The sequence below is a fragment of the Halichoerus grypus genome, chromosome 7 (assembly GCF_964656455.1).
Source record: "Halichoerus grypus chromosome 7, mHalGry1.hap1.1, whole genome shotgun sequence".
NCBI lineage: Eukaryota > Metazoa > Chordata > Mammalia > Carnivora > Phocidae > Halichoerus > Halichoerus grypus.
The window spans coordinates 96310089-96330876 of NC_135718.1; the positions used below are offsets into that span (position 1 = coordinate 96310089).

At 37.0% G+C, this 20788-nt stretch overlaps 1 protein-coding gene across 6 annotated transcripts in view; it reads left to right on the top strand.

The window, feature by feature from the left end:
- Window positions 1-20788, top strand: part of RGS7 (regulator of G protein signaling 7) — a 510082-nt gene that overhangs the window by 363824 nt on the left and 125470 nt on the right. The gene's annotated exons all lie outside the window — the stretch shown is intronic.

Consider the following 20788-nt stretch of genomic DNA (forward strand, 5'->3'; position numbering starts at 1 on the left):
TTGAATATTTTTAACAAAGAGAATAGTAATACAGTAAATAGGCTATTTTTATATTTTATCTTTCATATTTCAGTATTCGTGGCTCACACTCTAGTTGGAGGTTTACCTCGAAGTGAAAAGTGGTAGGTTCCCATGAACTCCATGACATACAGAGTGTTTAGTTATAGAGCAGAAAGAGAAACTTCCCAGGGTTATCAATCCATAGGTTTCAAATAATCTATTTTTCTCTAAGTAAAGTCAAGGGTAGATGTTATCCAACCACAACTCTAACGTTGTGAAACAGCCTAAGGAGGTTGCTTTTATTCCATGGGGAAAAAAATGAGTTTTATGAGCAAATAGTAGCAAATAGTAGCTCTTATTAGAAACAAAACATGATTTATTGGTTGAAATATTATAGCACACTGGAAAACCCAAGCAAAGGCATACCAAGGATAATAGAGTCTCATAAAAATCATAAAAAGACAAATTTATCATTTGAACATTTATCTGTAGCCTGAAATGATATTATATTAAGTGAAATAACTGCTTTAGGTTATGCTTTGATTCTTTTTTCCGGAGAATTTTTCAATAAATGTAAAGCCACTGGAAAGTATCCTGACACCCTGCAGATATCCTATATTTTCTAACATGATTCAAGGTTGGACCACTTGCTTCCACCTTAGAAAAGTAGCTGTTGTAGACATTTCTTTTCCTATAGTTTAGGGAGAGAAAGTAGGTCAGCTTTTCTGGAATGACACTTTTATGTTGGCCAATAGCAGGAGATAAGATGAAGGTGTTGGGTGGTTGGGTGTGCAAAGCCCTGAGTTGCTCTTCTGAGACATTTCTGCTCAATCTGGTAAGCAATGATCAGCCATCAAGGAAGGAGAATATCTTGTCCCTCTACAAATAGGTAAATTTCCATTGCCTTGCCTTTATATAAACATGAACCCTAAATTTTATTAATGTTCTCCAGCTCCCATCTGGGCCCCCAAATTTGATAAAGAGGCCTAATTCACTAACATATGGGCAATGGTAGCCTAGTCAGCTTTTGGTCACTGATGCAGTACCATAAACAGAAAGAAATTATTGAAAGTATCAAAGACTTTTTAATCCAGTGACTTACCTTAGCTTTAACCACACCCCACCTGTTCCATCCAGCCCTTTACAAGAGAAATAAGAGCAAAGAGTTGGATATGAGCGTCTGGCAGCTGAGGGCACCCTCCTCCCTGGCACTGCTGAGAAGGAGGGGCTCATGCAGCTCCTTCTCATGCCTAGGCTCATTGTCCATCTGTCTGCAGATTCTGTCAAATATTCACACACATTACATATTCACTCACTTAAGCAAATCCTGGGGACATGGTTTGCAGGGGCTGCCACTAAAAGTTAAATAAGGCTGTGCAGTTGGGAATACCTCTGTAACTAGTAATTGAGACATTTGAGCAAACAATCGATTTTAGGCACACCATCTCACAGGAAAAGGTGCAAACAAATCGACAGGGATATAGACGGTTTAAAGATAAAAAATGGGGCAGAAGTGTGAGCTATGGCTTAGATTATATCATACAAATGATGCAAAATTCTCCCATCATCTTAAACAAGACCTCTGTGGAATGTTATATGCTGTGAGTAATGAGGACAATAGAAGCCCAGGCTTCTCCCTGTGATGTGATGCTCTAAGAAAACAGTAACCAGAGAAACGAGGCTTGCAGATAGGATCATTCATGCATTTAATAATTATGTACACACAAAATGTGCTCGCCCCTGCATTGGAGGTGATGATCAATATACCCATACTGCCCCTCTCACAGACCCGACAGCTGAGGAATCATTATACCAACAGCAAAACAGTCAGCCACTTCAACTCACAAATGCTTCCAATTTTCTCTCAGTTTATCCTTCTAGTAATCCACTGACAGTGTCTAATCCCTGGTCAATCTCACTATGTTCCTGTCTCTATCTGAAATTGTGCACATGTTATGGAAAAGTTACTCAATGCTATCAATTATTGCCCCCAAGATGTCACAGTTTCCAATTCCAATCAGGCCTTCAGGGTCTCCTGGCAATCGTGTTTTCCTAGTCATCGCTCCTACTCAGTGGAAATGATTATTCAAAACCTTCATTTGCCTGCAAAGTCTCCAAACAGACTCCTTCTCTGTCATCCTCAGCATCAGACCATAACTTCTTAGAGAAAATATAAATCAAAGAGGAAATTTGTCAACTTTCTGACCCATTGTGCCTCACAAAAAACATGACAGTGTCTACGCTATACATTCTTGCCTCCTTTCCCATCTGGGTTAGGCTTCCTGTGCTTCTTATCCTGACCTCTCACCACCTCAGGGTTCTTGTCACATCCTTCCTATTTCTCTTGTCTATCCTCAACTACCATATATTTACTGGTTTACTCACCACCATCTTTTTTCCATCACGAAGCACTCCTGTATTGATAGGTGGTCCATCCTAGCCACTCTCCTCTCTCTTAGTTTTACAAACTCACTTGTACTTTCTGTCTCTAATCCCTCTCTCTATAATTCCTCTCTCAATTCACTGGAATCTTGCTTGTATCCTCCACTTATAATCTGAAACTTTATTCAGTACAGCTGGTAATATTCTTGTTGCTAAATTCAATTATCATTTCTCAGCCCTTAATCTGACCTCATCTAGCATTTTCACACCTTCTTGTCTTCCATTACTCCATCCTCTGGTTTGCACTAAAATTTTCTCCCCCTCCAAGTTAGCATTCTTCACAGATTTCTCTACTTGCCTCTTTACTCTCAGGGTTTTTGAGACCCAAACATGGTCTTTCTCATTTATTGGCTCTCTTCAGGCCATGTGCTTCTTTATTTTATTCACTACTGGTGTGAATACACATCCAGATTTCCTTCTGAGTTCCTGGTCTATAGATCCAGCTCTCTTGTAGACCTATTTCCCTTGGATTTTTAAGAGGCATTTCATTTACTCAACAAATCAAAAATTGACCTCATCATTTTATCCCCAAATCTGTATAGACTTCTCCTCTTAAATATCTCTCCACTGCTCTTTCCGCCATCTTTCCCCACTGCCATGATGGTGCACATGAATATCCTGGCAGATGCTCTCAAGATCATTAACAATGCCGAAAAGAGAGGCAAATGCCAGGTTCTTATTAGGCTATGCTCCAGGGTCATCATCCAGTTTCGAACTGTGATGCTGAAGCATGGTTAGTTACATTGGTGAATTTGAAATCTTTGATGATCATAGAGCTGGGAAAATTGTTGTGAACCTCACAGGAGGGTCAAGCAAGTGTGGAGTGATCAGCCCCAGATTTGATGTATGACTCAAAGATCTAGAAAAATGGCAGAACAATCTGCTCCTATCTTGCCAGTTTGGTTTCATGGGACTAACAACCTCATCTGGCATTATGGACCATGAAGAAGCAAAAACAAAAACACACAGGAGGGAAAATCCTAAGATTCTTTTCCTAGGGATACAATACATATGTGCAAATAAAATGCCTCAATGAGAAAAAAAAAAAAAAAGATTTCTGCACCTATTCCAACAACAGTCTCATCTCACTGGGAACAACCACAATCTTCTAACTCATACCCCTTCTTCTTTCTCCCACACCCATATATTCATTTCACTGTATCTAAAATGACCTTTCTGGAATTCCCATCTGAGCATGTCTCTTCGGAGATTTTATAACCCTAATAGATCCCCCACTGCCCATAGGATAAAGTCCAAATTTTTTAGCTTGAATGTGAAACCTGTTTTGATGTAGCTATGTTTGCCATTGCGTCTGCTCAGCTCAGAACTTCTTGCCTCACAGCGCACCTTGCAGCCACCAGGTTGCTGGCTGTTTGTTAAATGACACTGTCCTCTTGATCACAAGCATTTCCAGGTGCTGTTTTCTTTGCTTGCAACCTCCTCTTTGCTTCTTAGCTCCTGTCTTTTATTTGGGATTTAAGTTATGTATCAACTCTTTCAGAAAACTTTCCTGGCCTCCCAAGATTAGATTGGATGTCTTTTTAATGTGTTTCCAGAACACTGCACTTACCTCATTGAAATTCTTATTACATGGTGTGGATGAGTGCCCATTTATTTGCCTATTTTGCCTATTAAATAGACTACACTTTCCTTTAAGGAATGGGCTGGCACCTTTCTTTGGTACTTTTCCCCATGTGTTGAATAAACGAAGGAATGAGCTATACATTTGGAAATCAAAGCTTTGAAATCAGATGAGCTTGCCAAAGAAGAAAGCATACAGAGTAAAGGCAAATGGGAGCCATAGCAAAGACGGAGTTCAGGAGACTTCCTCACTGTAGAGTTTGGGAAGGACAACGGCAGAGAAGAGTTCGGGAACCAGCGGGAAAGACAGCAAAGTAGATCGAGTGTGGAGGGCATCAAACAGAGGGTTTCAGGAAGAGAGATTCATCAGTGGCTTGTTACAGAGAGAAGACTGAGAGAGTGAGGAGAAGCTGTAGCACTTTTGTAGTAGGAAGTCATTGGCGACCTTTCCAAGAGAGCAGAATTAGTAAAGCTTTAGGTTCAGAAGACAGAGCACAGGGAGCTAACGACGTCATTCCATATGGTCATCATAAGGAACACTCTAAATTTAAAGTTAGATAGAGCATGCCAATAGATAGCATAGCACTTGTCAAATTCCTGGTCTGTGTCTGGTACGTTTGGGCATCTCAAGTGTTTGAATGGCAGTTTTCATTCAAAGTAAGTGAAAATAAACGTGAGCATAATAACAGCAAAAAATTTTTGCACCCTTTAAATTGGAATTACGATTTCTACATAGAAGAGATGGCACTCCTGTGACTGTTTACTAAGGTGCATCTCTATTGACACTTTTTTAATTGCATTTTTTATTTTAATTCCAGTATAGTTAAACATACAGTGTTATATTAGTTTCAGAAGTACAATGTAGTGATTCAACAATTCTATACGCTACTCAGTGCTCATCATGATAAGTGTGCTCTTTAATCCCCATCACCTGTTTCCCCCATCCCCCCGCCCACCTCCCCTCTGGTAACTAGGAGTGTGTTCTCTATAGTTCAGAGTCTGTTTCTTGGTTTCTCTTTCTCTCTTTCACTCTCTCTCTTTTTTCTTCGCTCATTTGTTTTGTATGGTATTTGTCTTTCTCTGACTTATTTCACTTAGCATTATACTCTCTAGTTCCATCCACGTTGGTGTAAATGGCAAGATTTCATTCTTTTTTTTAGATTTCATTCTTTTTCATGGCTGAATTATACACACACACACACACACACACACACACACACACACACCACATCTTCTTTATCCATTCATCTATTGATGGACACTTGGGCTACTTCCATATCTTAGCTATTGTAAATAATGCTGCTATAAATAGGGGTTCATGTATCCCTTTGAATTAGTGTTTCCGTATTTGGGGGTTAAATACCCAATAGTGTGATTGTTGGATTGTAGGGTAGTTCTATATTTAACTTTTTGAGGAACCTCCATATGGTTTTCCACAGTGGCTGCACCAGTTTGCATTCCTACCAACAGTGCAAGAGGGTTCCTTTTTTTCCACATCCTCACCAACACTTGTTTTTTGTGTTTTTGATTTTAGCCATTCTGACCAGTATGAGGTGATATCTCATTAATAACAGTAAGTTTCTAAAGAGCCCACTTAAAGCTAAAATGAGCTCCTGACTTATAATAGATTCTTTTGATATAAGGCAGATAGAATGATAGTGTTCATCCATACGTCCAACCTGGTCCCCGCACACTGATATTGCTGTATTATCTGAAAGGAAGGAGGAGGTGGCAGAGAGGATTAAAAAAAACCAAATATTACTATGAAGCTTTAATTTCTCTGATACAGTATGTTTCCCTGCCATTGCATACTTGTTAACTTAAGGTGATATTTTAATATCATTGATACTAGTATTTTTTTAGCAACTTTGTTCTGTTCTTATTGAAGTTGGCTGCATTTACATGCCTCACCTTACAAATTATTTTTACTACTTCTACCATTTAATCAATAAAAACTAAATTCAAATAATTAGTTCTATTATTAATTATTTAAATACAAATTTCTGGGAAAAATAAATAAAAATTTCTGGAAGCAACCATTTGTTGTTCATAGCTTCTATCTCTTTTCTCCCAACTTCAAAATTTATCTTAATACTCAAATTCAAATTCTGAACATGCTAAAGAATTAATATGATTAAAATGGATTCTACCATTGAATGTATCTTTATTCATAACCTCACTTCATAGACCATTTCAGTCAGACATTTTTGTAATTAGACTGAAGTTTTTACTAACATTTTTTTCATGTGAATAAAATACATTTGCATTATTTAGCATAGTTACATCTCAAGCTATGTTGCTTTTATAAAGCTTTCATATTCAGAATTTGTTTCAGTTCGTTTCTTCTAAAACTGTGTTTTCAGCTCACTGTTAGGTAATGTAGCATCAGTTCCTGTGGGCAAAATTAAGGGACTGGGCCCATTTATGTCATTGGTGGAGGGATGGGTAAGGTTGCAAGTTCCAGGAGTCTCACCTCAAATACCATTAGTCTCCAGAGTCTTTTACCTGATTTTTTAAAGTTGGGGTCAAAGATTTCTGGAAGACAAATAAATTGAGTTTTAGCCATTCCATATGTATGTAAACATGCACTTGGATGTAAAATATGGACTGGTGGGTTGAAATAATTTTCGTGCTCACAATAGGTGTTAATTAAAAACAGAGAAGGTGATATTTGAAGTTTTTCTATCCTCTATTGTTTTCAAAATTTAATAAATTCTCAAGGCTTCTTAAGCACTGTGATTTTTAGATACAAAATAACAAATTTAAAATCCTTTCATACAAATTACATATTTTCCTCTTATTTATTCTTAGAGCAACTATTAGATGTGTGGCTTCAATCAAGACATTGACTCTTAATTTAGTCTTTTAAAAGCAATATATCAGCCCCTGAAATGCAAGCTCCAATCATATCACCAGAGCAAAGTGGGCATTTATTATAAATATCAAAGAAATAGTCAAAAATAAGTATTTTTAAAGTTAAATTCACTTTCCCTTACTTTTTTTTCTATACAAATGATATATTCCACATGTAGCAGGTGTCAAGTGCATGGCCAGGGAAACAAAAAGAGTTTAAGCAGAGTACCTCTCCTTCAGGATCTTTATGAAATAATAGGAAAGACTAATACCAGAACACAATTAGTTACAATAAAAGATATCAGGCATTGGGAGCTCATCGGAGGCAAAGCTCACTCATGGGAGAATTAGAAAAGCCTTCCTAAGGGAAGGTTCTATTTGAGTGGACCTTGGGAATTGCATAGAATTTTACCTGATGAGGGTAAGGAAGGAGGCTTTTCTAGATGTAATAAGTACTAGAGTAAAGGCACAGAAGAGAGAACCAGCCTGTTCTAGATCATCTAGTTTAACTGCAAGAATGAGTGAACATAATGCAAAGGCAGGGCTTGGGCAGGATGAGTTCTGAGGAGCAAGTTCATTGTAGAGGAGGGATGAAACTTGTCCCAAGGACATCATTAAGGAATGAGCCGGGTGATGGGGAGAAGTTGGAACCTTTGAATAGATTTAAGTTGGAAAGTAACAAAATAATAGCCACCTTTGTTTGTTTCTACTATGTTCCAAACACTATGTTAAATAACTTCAGCTGCATTATCTTTGATCCTTAGAACAAATACAGGTCTAGAGTTTGTTCTTTAAAAGATCAAAGGACAATATTGTGGAACGCAGATTAGAAGACAGCCAGGCTGGAAGCCCTTTGGGGAGGTGACCAATGTGTCTTTCATCTCTCTTTTTCTATTGCCTTTATTCAGAGTGCTTGAAAACAATTTAAACTCTCCCACATTGTTGAATAAAATTCCATTGATTGCTGTCTGCCCTTTCTTCTAGTCCCCGTTCTCTTGTTATTGATGCCTTACATTGGTTTGATACATATGTCACAACTAATGATCCAATATTGATACATGATTAATTAAAGTCTATACTTTATTCAGATTTTCTTTCCTTTTTAACTAATGTCCTTCTTCTATCCCAGAATCCCATCCAAGTTATCACATTACATTTAGGTGTCATGTCTTGGTAACTATCTCTAGACTGTGAGAGTTTCTCAAACTCTCCTGTTTTTTATGACCTTGACCGGTTTGAGTAATGGTCAGGCATTTTATAAATTGTCCCTGAATTGGAGTTTGTTTGATGTTTTGTTTTTTGTTTTGTTTTGCATGATTAGACCAGGATTTTAGGTTTGGGGGAGGAAAACCACAGAGAGAAAATGTCATTTTCATCACATCAGGCAATGATTGATCTATTTACCATCTCTATTGTTTTGCCTTTTCCAGAATGTCATATAAATGGAGTCATACAGTCTATAACCTTTTTAGACTGGATTCTTTCAGTTAGTAATATGCATTTAAGGGTACACATAATAGTGGACAGATGCCAAAGGGACACAGAAGCCAACTTAAAGAGTTCCCAACGGCCAGAGATGGAACAATTTTTGCAACAAAATAAAGTAGCATTGGATTATATCTTAAAATATAAAAACTACATCCATTACATCCATAAGTTCATGCTGATATAAATGAATGATTAAATAAATAAATACGGGATATAAACAAAGCTTCCCCTGCCAAGAAATTCCAAATAATTTATGTATATATTTTACCCTGAATGAGGTGAAGCATGACTCATTACTCTTTAAGTTTGGACTACATTTAGTAACTTCTTTCCAAAGAACAGTATGAAGTGTGTGTGTGTTGCGGGGGGGGGTGTCACTTTACAGCGAGGTTTACATCATCAGTGGTAAGGTCTGTGTCTAGGTTCATTGGGTTTCTTTTTACACAACAATTGGTTATGTAAAATAACAAATAATGCTGGGAAAAAAGTATCCTTTTTTCTATTAAATACCCTTTGCACTTTTGTTTAAGATCAATTGCCTGTATTTGTGTGGGTCTATTTCTGGGCTCTGTATTCTGTTCTGTTCATCTATTTGTCTGTTCTTTCACCAATACTGTACTACCTTTATTACTATACAGCTTTAAAGTAAATCTTGAAGTCCTATAGTGTAAATCTTCCAACTTTGTTTTTAATCTTTAGTATTATATTGGTTATACTGGGTCTTTTGCCTTTCCATATGAACTCTAGGGTCATTCTTTTTTTTTATTATTTAAATTCAATTAGCCAACATATAGCACATTCTATCAGTATCTACAAAATAGCTTGCTAGGATTTTGATTGGTATTGCAATGAATCTGTGGATCAAATTGAAACAAAAAGCCACCTTAAAAATAGTGAGTATTCCAGTCCATGAACATGAAATATGTCTCCATTTAAAAATTTTATTTGATTTCTTTTGTCAGGGTTTTCTTATTTTTTTTCCACACAGATTCTGTTTATATTTTGTTAGGTTTATCACTAAGGGAAAAAAAAGATGAATTGATGCTTTATATAAGTAAATCTGGGCTGTGTCCCTGAGCCTGTCTCTGCATATTTTCAGGTGGAAGTTTGTCCTGCAAACTTAGTTGTCAGAATGCTCCAGGAAAAGTTGATTTTCAGCTTGTCCAGCTTTTCCTTATTGTAAGGATGGGAGTGATTATCTTCTAAGCTCTTTATCATGCCTCAATTGAAACCAGAAGTCATTATTTGCTTTTTTAAGCATAATTATTCCACTGCATTATGAGTTTTGAAGATAGAAACAGAGAGAATGTTATATTCACCTTTGTATCCATGGAATGAAACCAAGCAGAAACTGAATAATTATATGTTAGATGGATAGCAAGACGGATGGATGGATGGATGGTTGGTTGGATGAAAGGATGGATGGATGAAGAAATGAAGACTCATGGAGTAAATTGCTAAAGCCTGGTATGAATCAGTAATAGAGAAAAATTTAAAGGAAATAAAAAGGGATTATAATTTAATTATATAAGGTAAGTGTAGGGAACAAATCAAAAATGAAGAATTAGAAAGGAAAGCATTTTCAGGAGAATTGGAGAGAAATTGAAGGACATCACTCTTCCCACGAGTCTAATACCCTTCCATGCATAGTCTAACCCAGCCTTTCTCAAAGCCTTCACTGGTAACCCTGGATGTATTTTTCTTTTATTCATGCTAGGTATAATAAGACTGTTAATTTTAGCTAAAATTCAATATGTAGTACAACTCAAATTAATTCAAACTAAAGCAAGACACCATTTATTCCAGCAAATGAAGAATGAGGAAATAAATCCTAATGCCAAATGGTTCACAAGTTTACAGGGATACCAATACATTTATAACCTCCTGGTGAGAATTTAAATTATATACATTTTTAGAAATTAAGTTTGTAGTATATAGCAATGCTTTATTTTTTTTACATCATTAGTTTTTTTATTATGTTAATCACCGTACATTACATCATTAGTTTTTGATGTAGTGTTCCATGATTCATTGTTTGCATCTAACACCCAGTGCTCCATGCAGAACGTGCCCTCTTTAATACCCATCACCAGGCTAACCCATCCCCTCACCCTCTCCCCTCTAGAACCCTCAGTTTGTTTTTCAGAGTCCTTAGTCTCTCATGGTTCGTCTCCCCCTCTGATTTCGCCCCCTTCATTTTTCCCTTCCTTATAGCAATGCTTTAAAAATGTCTGTAACTTTTGACTCCATTATATTATTTCTAAGAATTTGTTCTATGAAATAATATAGAATTCATGTGTCCATTTTTGCTGATACATTTTTTAGTTGCTTGTAATATTACAGAAAATTAAGCCACTGATAAGATAGCAAACCAAAAAGTAAATAAACAAATGAAACAACTAAAAAAAAAGTTCCAACTCACACGGAAGCTTACATGTTCATTGGAAAAGATTAATAATAAATAGATAAATGTGTCATATGGTAAGTGGTAATGAGTGCTATGAAGAGAAGACACAGTAGTAAAAGGATATGTAGGGAGTGAATCCTATTTTATACTAACTGAAGGAATGAAGTGGGATGTTTAGCTCTCTGGAGGAAGAGTGCTGGCATTCCAGGCAAAGAAAACAGGAAATGCAAAACCTCATGGCAGGCACATGCCTGGTATGTTTGAGGTACAGCCAGGAGGTCTGTATGCTAGAGCAGGATGTGTGAAGGGGTGGATAATAGGGGAGGAAGACAGAGAAGTAACTGGTGGCCAGATCATGTAGGATTTTCTAAGGCCAAGTCAAGGAATTAGAGCTCTATTCTAAGAAATATGAAAACTTATTGGAAAATGAGTTTACTAAGAATGACATGATCTGATTTACATTTTTTATTGAAGAATAATGGACATACAATACTGTATTAGTTTCAGGGGTATAACAGTGATTCAGTATTTTTATACATTAGAAAATGCTCACCACAGTAAGTCAAGTTACCATCTGTCACCAAACAAAGGTGTTACAATATTATTGACTATATTCTCTATGCTGTACACTATAGCCCTGTGTTGTATTCACTTTATAACTGGAAGCCTGAGCTTCTTAATCCCTTTCACCAATTCCTTCCATCCTCCGACCCTCTCCTCTCTGGTATCCATCACTTTGTTCTCTGTATCTATGAGTCTGTTTCTGTTTTGTTTTGTTTGTCCATTTGTTTTGTTTTTTAAACTCCACACATAAGTGAAATCATATGGTATTTGTCTTTCTCTGTCTGACTTAATTTCACTTAGTGTAATATCCTCTAGGTCCACCCATGTTATTGCAAATGGCAAGATCTCTTACTTTTTTTGTGGCTGAGTAATAATATTCCATTGTGTGTGTGAGAGAGAGAGAGAAATCACATCTTCTATATGCATTTATCTATTGATGGACACTTGGGTTGCTTCCATATCTTGGCTATTGTAAATAACGCTACTATGAACATAAGGGTGCATATAAGTCTATTTGAAAGTGGTTTTGTTGTTGTTGTTGTTGTTGTTTTCTTCAGATAAATACCTGTAAGTGGAATTGCTGGATTTACAGTTTAAAATAATCAATGTGGCAAAGAGCAGGGCATGAATGGAAACTAGTCTGAATGTTATCTCAGTGATTCAGCCAAGAGATACAAGCTTGGGTTGGTGGTGGCGGAGGGGGTGTAGATTCTGGGTTCACAAGGAACAATTATCAGAATGTGCTCCTGGACTGGATGTGATAAGTGATGGAAAGACAGACATCAAAAACAATTCAAGGGCTCTGGTTTGAGAAATTGAATGAAAATCACTGACATCTACTGATATGGGAAATACTGCAAGAAGAAGAGCAGGTTTGAGATGAAAGTCAACAGTTCAGTTTTACCGTGATAAATGCAAGAGGTCTATTCAGTATTCAAGTGGAGATGTCACACAGGCTCTTGGAAATACAATATAGGAATTCAGAGGAGAAGTGAAGCTAGAGATATGTGCAATGACTATGTTATAAGAATGTTTATTACTCTGGTGTTTATGATAGTGAAATTTTTAAAAATTCAAATATCCAAAATATCTGAAACTAGAGGATTTCTAATATGCAGCAAAAGCCGGACAATGTTGCTCAAAGTCTGTGCTCTGACTATTGCCCCATAAACTGCTGTGTTCTCTCCAGCAGGTGCAAGTATAGAAGTGTTATCCACAAAGATTTCAAACCCACTGAGGTTCAGTCATTTCTTATTATTCATGTCTATACAGCATCTAGAATTTCTTGATTTGAATTCTGGCAAGTAGAGCTGTCTACACACTTTATTAGAAGAAACTTAAGAAGCCATATATTTTTAGATTTGATTTTAATCCTTTAAAAACATCTGGTGTTTAAATTCTGACTTACTGTACGAAAATAGAGACTTTTTTCGTAGGGGGGGTGTTAATCCTTTAATTAGCTCATCTGTATTTCTTCATTCTGGTTTCTGAACCTGCCTTATTCTCACTGCTCTGCATAGTTATGATTTTTTTGTGGTATTTAAAATCAAAATCAAATTATTGATGGACTGTTGTGCTGTTTTGAAACAGCAAAAAGAACAATTATTTTAATGAATGCATCTCACTTAATAAATTTACCCCCTTTGGTTTCCAAACTGTTCCTTGCAAGGTACCATCTCTATTGATTATATCTTGGCATGTATTGTACATTAGAATTCAGGTATTCCCAGAAGTTGCTTATTTCCAGGTATTGGTTTCCAACACACACATAAACCAACATATAGACACAAACATAAGAAAATGAAACTGGTAAGTACATGTGTTTATGTAAAGTGGGATTTTTATTTTATTTTTTTATTGTTTATTTATTTATTATGTTATATTAGTCACCATACAGTACATAATTAGTTTTTGATGTAGTGTTCCATGATTCATTGTTTGTGTATAAAAAAGGACACCAGGTGGGTAGGTACCTGTGTGGCTCAGTCGGTTGAGTGTCCGAGTCTTAATCTCCGCTTAGGTCTTGATCTCAGGATTTTGAGTTCAGGCCCCACGTTGGGCTCCATGCTGGGCATGGAGCCTATTTAATAATATAAAATAAAATAATAAAATAAAATAAAAATTAAAAAGGACACCAATGCCAGGTGATAAAGATGATCTAGAGAGTTTCAGACATCAGTTCTGATGTCCTAAACTTCTCCCCCAGTGGAAGCATTCACTTCTGCAAAATACATACTAAAGGAAATTATATCTGGTTTTGTTTAGAAATTTCATAATAACTGTGACTGTATGATCAAGGCTATAGTTTTGAAATTAGTCTTCTACTTAATCATGGTTTAAATACATTAATGAACAGTGATTTTTTAAAAAAGAGATGCTGTTAACAGGTATTATCAGAAGATTATGTTGCTTATTCTTTAGGAGTGACACTTGTTTTTCAAACCAAATTCATTCATGGCATTTTGTTGTGTGGGGTGAGTTACTGGTTATTCCCATATCATGCCTGCATTTTTACAACTAGCTTTAGAAAATATATAAATAGAACACACACATCAACCCAGTTCCTATTATTTGGAATAAGTATGACATTTTCTCTGTGCACACAAAATTCTTTACCATAACAGCTCTGATCATCATGAAGATTGAGTTTTAAGCAACTGAAATTCAAATTAAGTATTGTATTTTATAATGTACATTTTTTATTTTTGGAGTATTGGCCATGGACATGGCAGGATTACCTGCAGAAGAAGAAAAATCAATTTCCCTTTGACAAAGAGGCAAAATAAGGGTGGCAGCATTTTGGCCAGGGCTTCCAGTGTGAAGGTTGGTTGTACACCATAGAATCAGAGCTGGAAAAAGTTTGGTGATCCAGCCCTGTATTTATGGATGCCGACTCTAAGGTCCAGAGAAACAAGATGACTTACTCAAGATATGTAGTCATAGAACTAAATTAGGATTAGAATTCAAATTCCATGACCTGCAGTTGAGCATGTTTCTTCTTAATACACATGCGTGCCTGTTCAGTAGCATGTGCTGTTGCTGATTTAAAGCAACACATGCTATGGAAACCCCCTGCTGTTAAAGTTAACTCAACGCCCCACCTTTCTTCCAACTCATTCAGCCAGTTAACTGGTGGAAATTTTGTAGAATGTATGCTGAATTTTAGAGGGAATGTTTCTTTCCACAATAATTTATTATTGCCTTGGCTCTTGTGATTGTTACCGTTTCTTGCACCATTCTTGGATGAACTCAAAGTGATTTTCTCTCATCTGAATACCATTCTATGCACCAATCACACCTATAAATATGATAGTCTTGTTAAGATGCAGTTCATTTTGTACAATGATGGAACTGCCGGTTATATGGAGGGATATACTGTGAAATGAACATCCTGATATCATGTAGTTATTATAGAACATAGATTTTTTTTAAAGATTTTATTTATTTATTTATTTATTTATTTATTTGGTGGGGGGAAGGGGAGGGAGAATCTCAAGCAGACTCTGCACTAAGCACAGAGCCTGACCTGGGGCTCGATCTCACAACCCTGGGATCATGACCTGGGCCAAAATCAAGAATCGGAAGCTTAACCGACTGAGCCACCCAGGTGCCCCTTACATGACATAGATCTTAAACCAGTTCTCCTTAACAATATTGCATAGATCTCTCTCTCTTTTTAAATTTTTTCATTGCTCTTCATATTTAAATAATTTCTTAAGGTGTCATACCTGCTGATATTAGGCATCTAGACTGTTCTCTGTGTGTCTGATAAGGGCCACTGATTTATGATGGTGCCAATTGTTTTTTCTTAATGGGTTGATTTTTTTGAGTCCTGAGCAAATATGCTTTCCTCAGAATTCATCTGTCTTCTGACTGCTCTCCCGGTGATTCCTCTGTCACCATTATTTCTCAGCACTGTCACCTCACTGTTTCCTCATCAGTCAGTCCTGCCTACCTCTCTCCTGAACCAGGAGCTTTCCCAGTGATTTCCGGCATTGTCAGGTTTTGGATTGTAAACCCAGTGTGCAGAATATATTACCTTTGGAAATCTTTCTCTATAACTATGATACCCGATCTTTGGGATTTTGGGCAGTGTTCTTTGCTGTCTAAGAAAAAATGGAAGTGTATTCCAGAGCACATTCATCATCTGCACACAAAAGACCCCCCAGTCTGATCACCTGGAGAACTTTAAAGATATTGAACTGTAAGTGTTATACATGACCTGTAAGCTACCAGTTTCCTCATTGCTTTAGCACTGGACTAAACTAGACTAAGTGCCACTGAAAGTGTCCTTCTGTAAGTATCAACTAATTGATAATAACTCAAGGTTTGGAGCATTTCTATGTGAGTGGCTTTTTAAAGCACATTGCACATATTATCTCAGTTGATCCTCACAACAAAACTTTGACATCAGTATTTTATTATCCCCATTTTACAGATGAGTACACTGAGGCCCAGAGAGTGCAAGTCTGTTGCCAAGTCACACAGCCAGCGAATGAGGGAGTCAGGATTTGAACCCAGGCAGCGGGCTTGCCCAGCCTGGCTGCTTCACCTCTGTACTCAGCTCCTTTGTTTGGAGATATTATTTACTTGTCTTAATTAGTGCGTTCCCCCAAATTGATCTAAACTATGCCTCTGTTTTTACTTCTACCAAATAGAACCTATTTTATCTTATCTATTCTATATCGCCATGTTATTCCACTTCTACGTCCTGATTATGATTGCTAAAAAGCAAACAACACTTGATTTTTCTATGTGGAAACAGTGCTTTAAAAAAAAAAAGAAAGAAAGAAAGAAAGATGAAAGCCCAGATACTTACTTCTTTCATTAACTCTTACTATTGAGAAAATGAACTTAGATATTCCTAAATATAGTAATAGTTTACTTTTATTTGGCCTTGGAGAATAAAATGTGCTGCATATATGATTTTTCCACATGACTAACCTTACCTTTTCAAGTGCCACTTCTTTAAAAAGTTATATTTTGAAGTACTTCTAAAGTGACCACTTCCCTGTCTTCTTAAACAGAGAGTAATAAGCTCAACAAAATCTTTATGACACAGGATCATCATGATGAATGCCTGTTATTTTACTGTTTAGTAACTTACCTCTGTCTGTCTGCTTTTTAGCTTTTTCTCTCCCTAATATCATATCATCAGCTGTCATTTTTTCTATTTTGAGTGGATTTCCTTCTAAAATATTTCTCTCCACACAGTAATCATATTTACCACATCAAGTATGTTGTGTGCTAATAATGAAACAATCCAATTCCTAATACATACACAGAAAATAAAAATAAATTATAGGAATAAAAACATAATTTAGTGATACTTTTTTATTATTATTTTCTTGACTCAGAGGCATTCTTCCATCACTTCAAAATTATGGACTGTATTTGGGAGGGGCTGAGACTGCCAAGAATTGGACCTCAGGATAAGGAAAATATTATTGAGTTTTTAAAATATGTTTTAAGTGTAGAACTGAGTATAGAAATCTAGCACTAAACAACACAAGCCTATTTTATAACATGCTTTCATCCTATTAACTTTCTCAAGTAGTCGTGATTCAAAAGTAAATTATGTTATGCAGAATTCTCTTTGCTTTTAAAGGATTTTGATAATTCTCCTGCTCCAGGGCTTGGGGTGAAGTAATGTGATGAATAGATCAGGCTTAACAAAGCTACACTAGGCTGTTCACATAGTAACAGTTGTTTGGAGATGGATTTTTATTTCTCAGTTTGTTCATGGCTTGACTGTCCAAAAGAAAAATAAAATTGAATTTTATGGTAGGTTTGTTGTTGAACTTTATTTAGCTGTGTGGGTGACGCGAATAACACATGTACAAGATTAATTAGTGATTATTTTGCCGAGAAGCATAACGTGGTGGAGCCATCTGGTGTGTCATTACTGGGAAGGGCGATCTTGATGGATTTCTCATTAAACTCTTGCAACACTTTGTTCCAAGACTGTCAGCAGTCCTCTGGATTCTTATTAGGTTAAGGCTGTGCTGGGATTCAGAAGCAGAGGGACCATGGGGAAGTGTAGCTCCATCTTTATCACCAGCAATAAACAGGTCAGCCTTGAGAACACTACCCCCTGCCCACTCTCAGGTCTCTTAGTGGTGTGTGTGTGCCATTAATCTCACTACTACCTTTTCCTGTAATAAAAGACCTACCACAGCCTCACCTCCAAAGCTTATAAAAGTATCTTGAAACAAGATTATGAACATCTGCATTATCTCTGAAGAGCTGAACAAGCTGCTCATCATCACAGCACAAAATAACTAGTTTGTTCTTTTTTCATGCAGCACTCCCTTTTTCATATTTTTGTTGTGTCATTGATTCATAAATTGACTTATTTACTCATTCAGCAAATATTGGTTCAATAGCTACTTCTACTCTTGATATGCTAAGTGCCAAGCTAACAGTCTGAAATAAAGCAGACAGTCTACCTCGACTCCCTGACTTTTCCTCTAAGCATTTTTCCTGTCCTGGAGCCACGTTCTCTGGTGGTCCTCTGACAAAGCTCATGACACCTATGATCTGATCATGTATGGTAGTGCTACATGAGGAAAACCAGCTGACATGCACCCAGCCCTCTAGAAATGTATGATCTCTCAGAATCAGTATCTAATGGATGCAGGAAGGTAAGAACATGCTTATGTTTATTTGCTTCTGATTTTTTTCTGCAGCTTCGTTATATTTACTTTCACTATAATTTTCTAATCCTCATCAGCCCTTTAGCACCCCACTGGTTTCTGTTGTTTATTTTATTTTAGTCACACTCATTCCTATGATTAGAGATCTGAAGCCCTTTACTATTTATCTTTCTGGACATCTCAGTTTTCCTTTCTTGAATCTATTCTTGCAAACTTTCTCGTGTGACATAACTCAATTCCATTTCTGGAAAGTTGTGCTAATAATATTTTCCTAGGCCACAGATTGCTGGGAATAAAACAAGTAAAGATGGTTATAACAAGATAGGTGGGCCACCTGACTTTGCAATTCTAAAACAGATGTAATGTGTTGCCCTAACTAGTGCTACCTGACGGGAGCATCCAGGGACTCAGAATATGAGCGAGGCTGTAAGCACCTGCTCATTGTTATGGGCCAGCAATCCTTATAGATTCTCTCACTCTTTCAATTTTATACACAATCCACACACACACAAAATAATATTGGCTGCTTAGGATGCTATTTAGGACTGCCAATTTCTCTCAGCCCAGTTGAGGCAAATTTATGCAAGTGGATTTCCTAACAGTGCTTTGGAGAAAAGTGACCTGAATTCATGTGTAAATAATGAAGCATAGCAGCTACCATCTATTGAATGTCTCCTGTGCAACTTCTTTACATATATTCTTGTTTGGTTCTCATACCAACCTGCAAGGTGGGTTTGCTACCTCTATTAATAAGTGGGAGAGGCACACAGAGTTTAAGTAACAAAAGCTAGCGAGTGTCTCCAAAGGTTTTGTTCTTCCTACAACACCCCACTAGCTCCTGAGTTTCAGCAAGAGTCACAGAACATGTGGGTATGTAGCTGTAAGCAACACAGGCTTTGAGAAGGTCTTGACTTTGAGCTAAAAGGATGCAGACATGATATATATATGGTGAAAAAATTACTCCTTTGTAGCAAAGTAACATTCTATGCAGGGAGGCACTTAATTGGAAGTGTGGATAAGATGATGGCTGGGACCCTTAATAACAGTCTTCCAAGGGCATGGCAAAGAGAATGATTGACAGTTCTTCTTTATTATTGACAAGTACAACACAGTGAGAGGCCAGAAGTAGAAGTTACCAACTGAAGTGTTTACAAGATGCTAAATGACAATTAAAAGGGGCACCATAGTACCTCATGGTAGATAAAATTTAATTTTTTAATAAAATTAAAAACTAAAATGTATTATTAGCCCACATAGGCATAGGAAGGTAGAGGACAGGGGAAGGGTTCTTATGCTTCCCTGCACCATAGCAAGCTGTTTAGTGACTCAGTACTGGCTGGAATATCAAAGCGCCCCAGGATTGACAGCTGGACAGATAGATCCACACATTCCTGGAACTACTGTAAGAATTCCCGAGTTAAAGAACCATTTACTTGGGGCGCCTGGTGGCTCAGTCATTAAGCGTCTGCCTTCGGCTCAGGTCATGATCCCAGCATCCTGGGATGAGCCCCGCATCTGGCTCCCTGCTCAGCGGGAAGCCTGCTTCTCCCTCTCCCACTCCCCCTGCTTGTGTTCCCTCTCTCGCTATGTCTCTCTCTGTCAAATAAATAAATAAAATCTTAAAAAAAAAAAAAAGAACCATTTACTTGTCTAAGAAACAGAAATAAATCCATAAGTAAACTGTATATAAAGATGCAAAACAGATCAATAAATCTAACTTTCCAATGGACTGAAAAACTATTGTGCATAGTTCCATGGTTGCCAGACTCTAAGTTAGCAAACTTTATATTGTTCCTGCATGACTGCAATAGTAACTGTGTTGACCAAATTTTATTAACCATTTTGTTGGAAGAAATTGTTGACTGCTATAAAAGGAGTATGAGTATCACAGTATTATATTCCACCTGTTTCTCAGCCTTCTGGAAAAGTGTAATCTTTTTATTGTCAAATAAACCTCTGCATGGTCCATATCTAGAACACTGAATATAGAGTAGTAGAAACTAGAGCAGTCCAGATGATCACAGGACTATAGAAGCAGCATAAATCGTTGCTTAGCACTCACTTAATGTAGCATAAATGGTTTTGGATGCCTTAACTTTCGCTGATGACATCATGTAATAATGATCCATCCCATTAGAAAAATTGCTGATAGTATTGGATTATCCACTATATAGTCTGGGGGGTGATGCAAGTGAGAACACTTTTAAAAGTTTAAAGTGCTAGGGGCACTTGCGTGGCTCAGTCGGTTAAGCGTCTGCCTTCAGCTCAGGTCATGATGGGGGTCCTGGGGTCGCTCCTGCATCAGGATCCCTACTCAGTGGGGAGCCTGCTTCTCCCTCTTCCTCTGCCTTCCCCCCCACACTTGTGGTCTCTCTCTCAAATAAATAAATAAAATCTAGCAGCTGGTGTTATACGAAAACAATGAATCATGGATCACTACATCAAAAACTAATGATGTATGGTGACTAACATCACATAATGAAATTAAATTAAATTAAAAATAAATAAATAAATAAATACAATAAAGAGAAAAGAAAAAATAAAATAAAAAAATAAAAATAAAGTTTTAAAGTGCTATGTAAATGCCAAATATAATTGTTTGTGGAAGACTATTAACATAGAGCAAAATATATCCCATCTATAAAATGAAGGAGTCGGATTCTGTGATGTCAGAATAGCCTTCTGGTCTCAGCATTCCACAGTGTTATGTTCTCACGCACTGGTTGGTCATTGCACAGTTACTACGTGGAACCAGAGCCACCTTAGTACCCTCTGTGAAAGAGATGGAAAAAGGAAA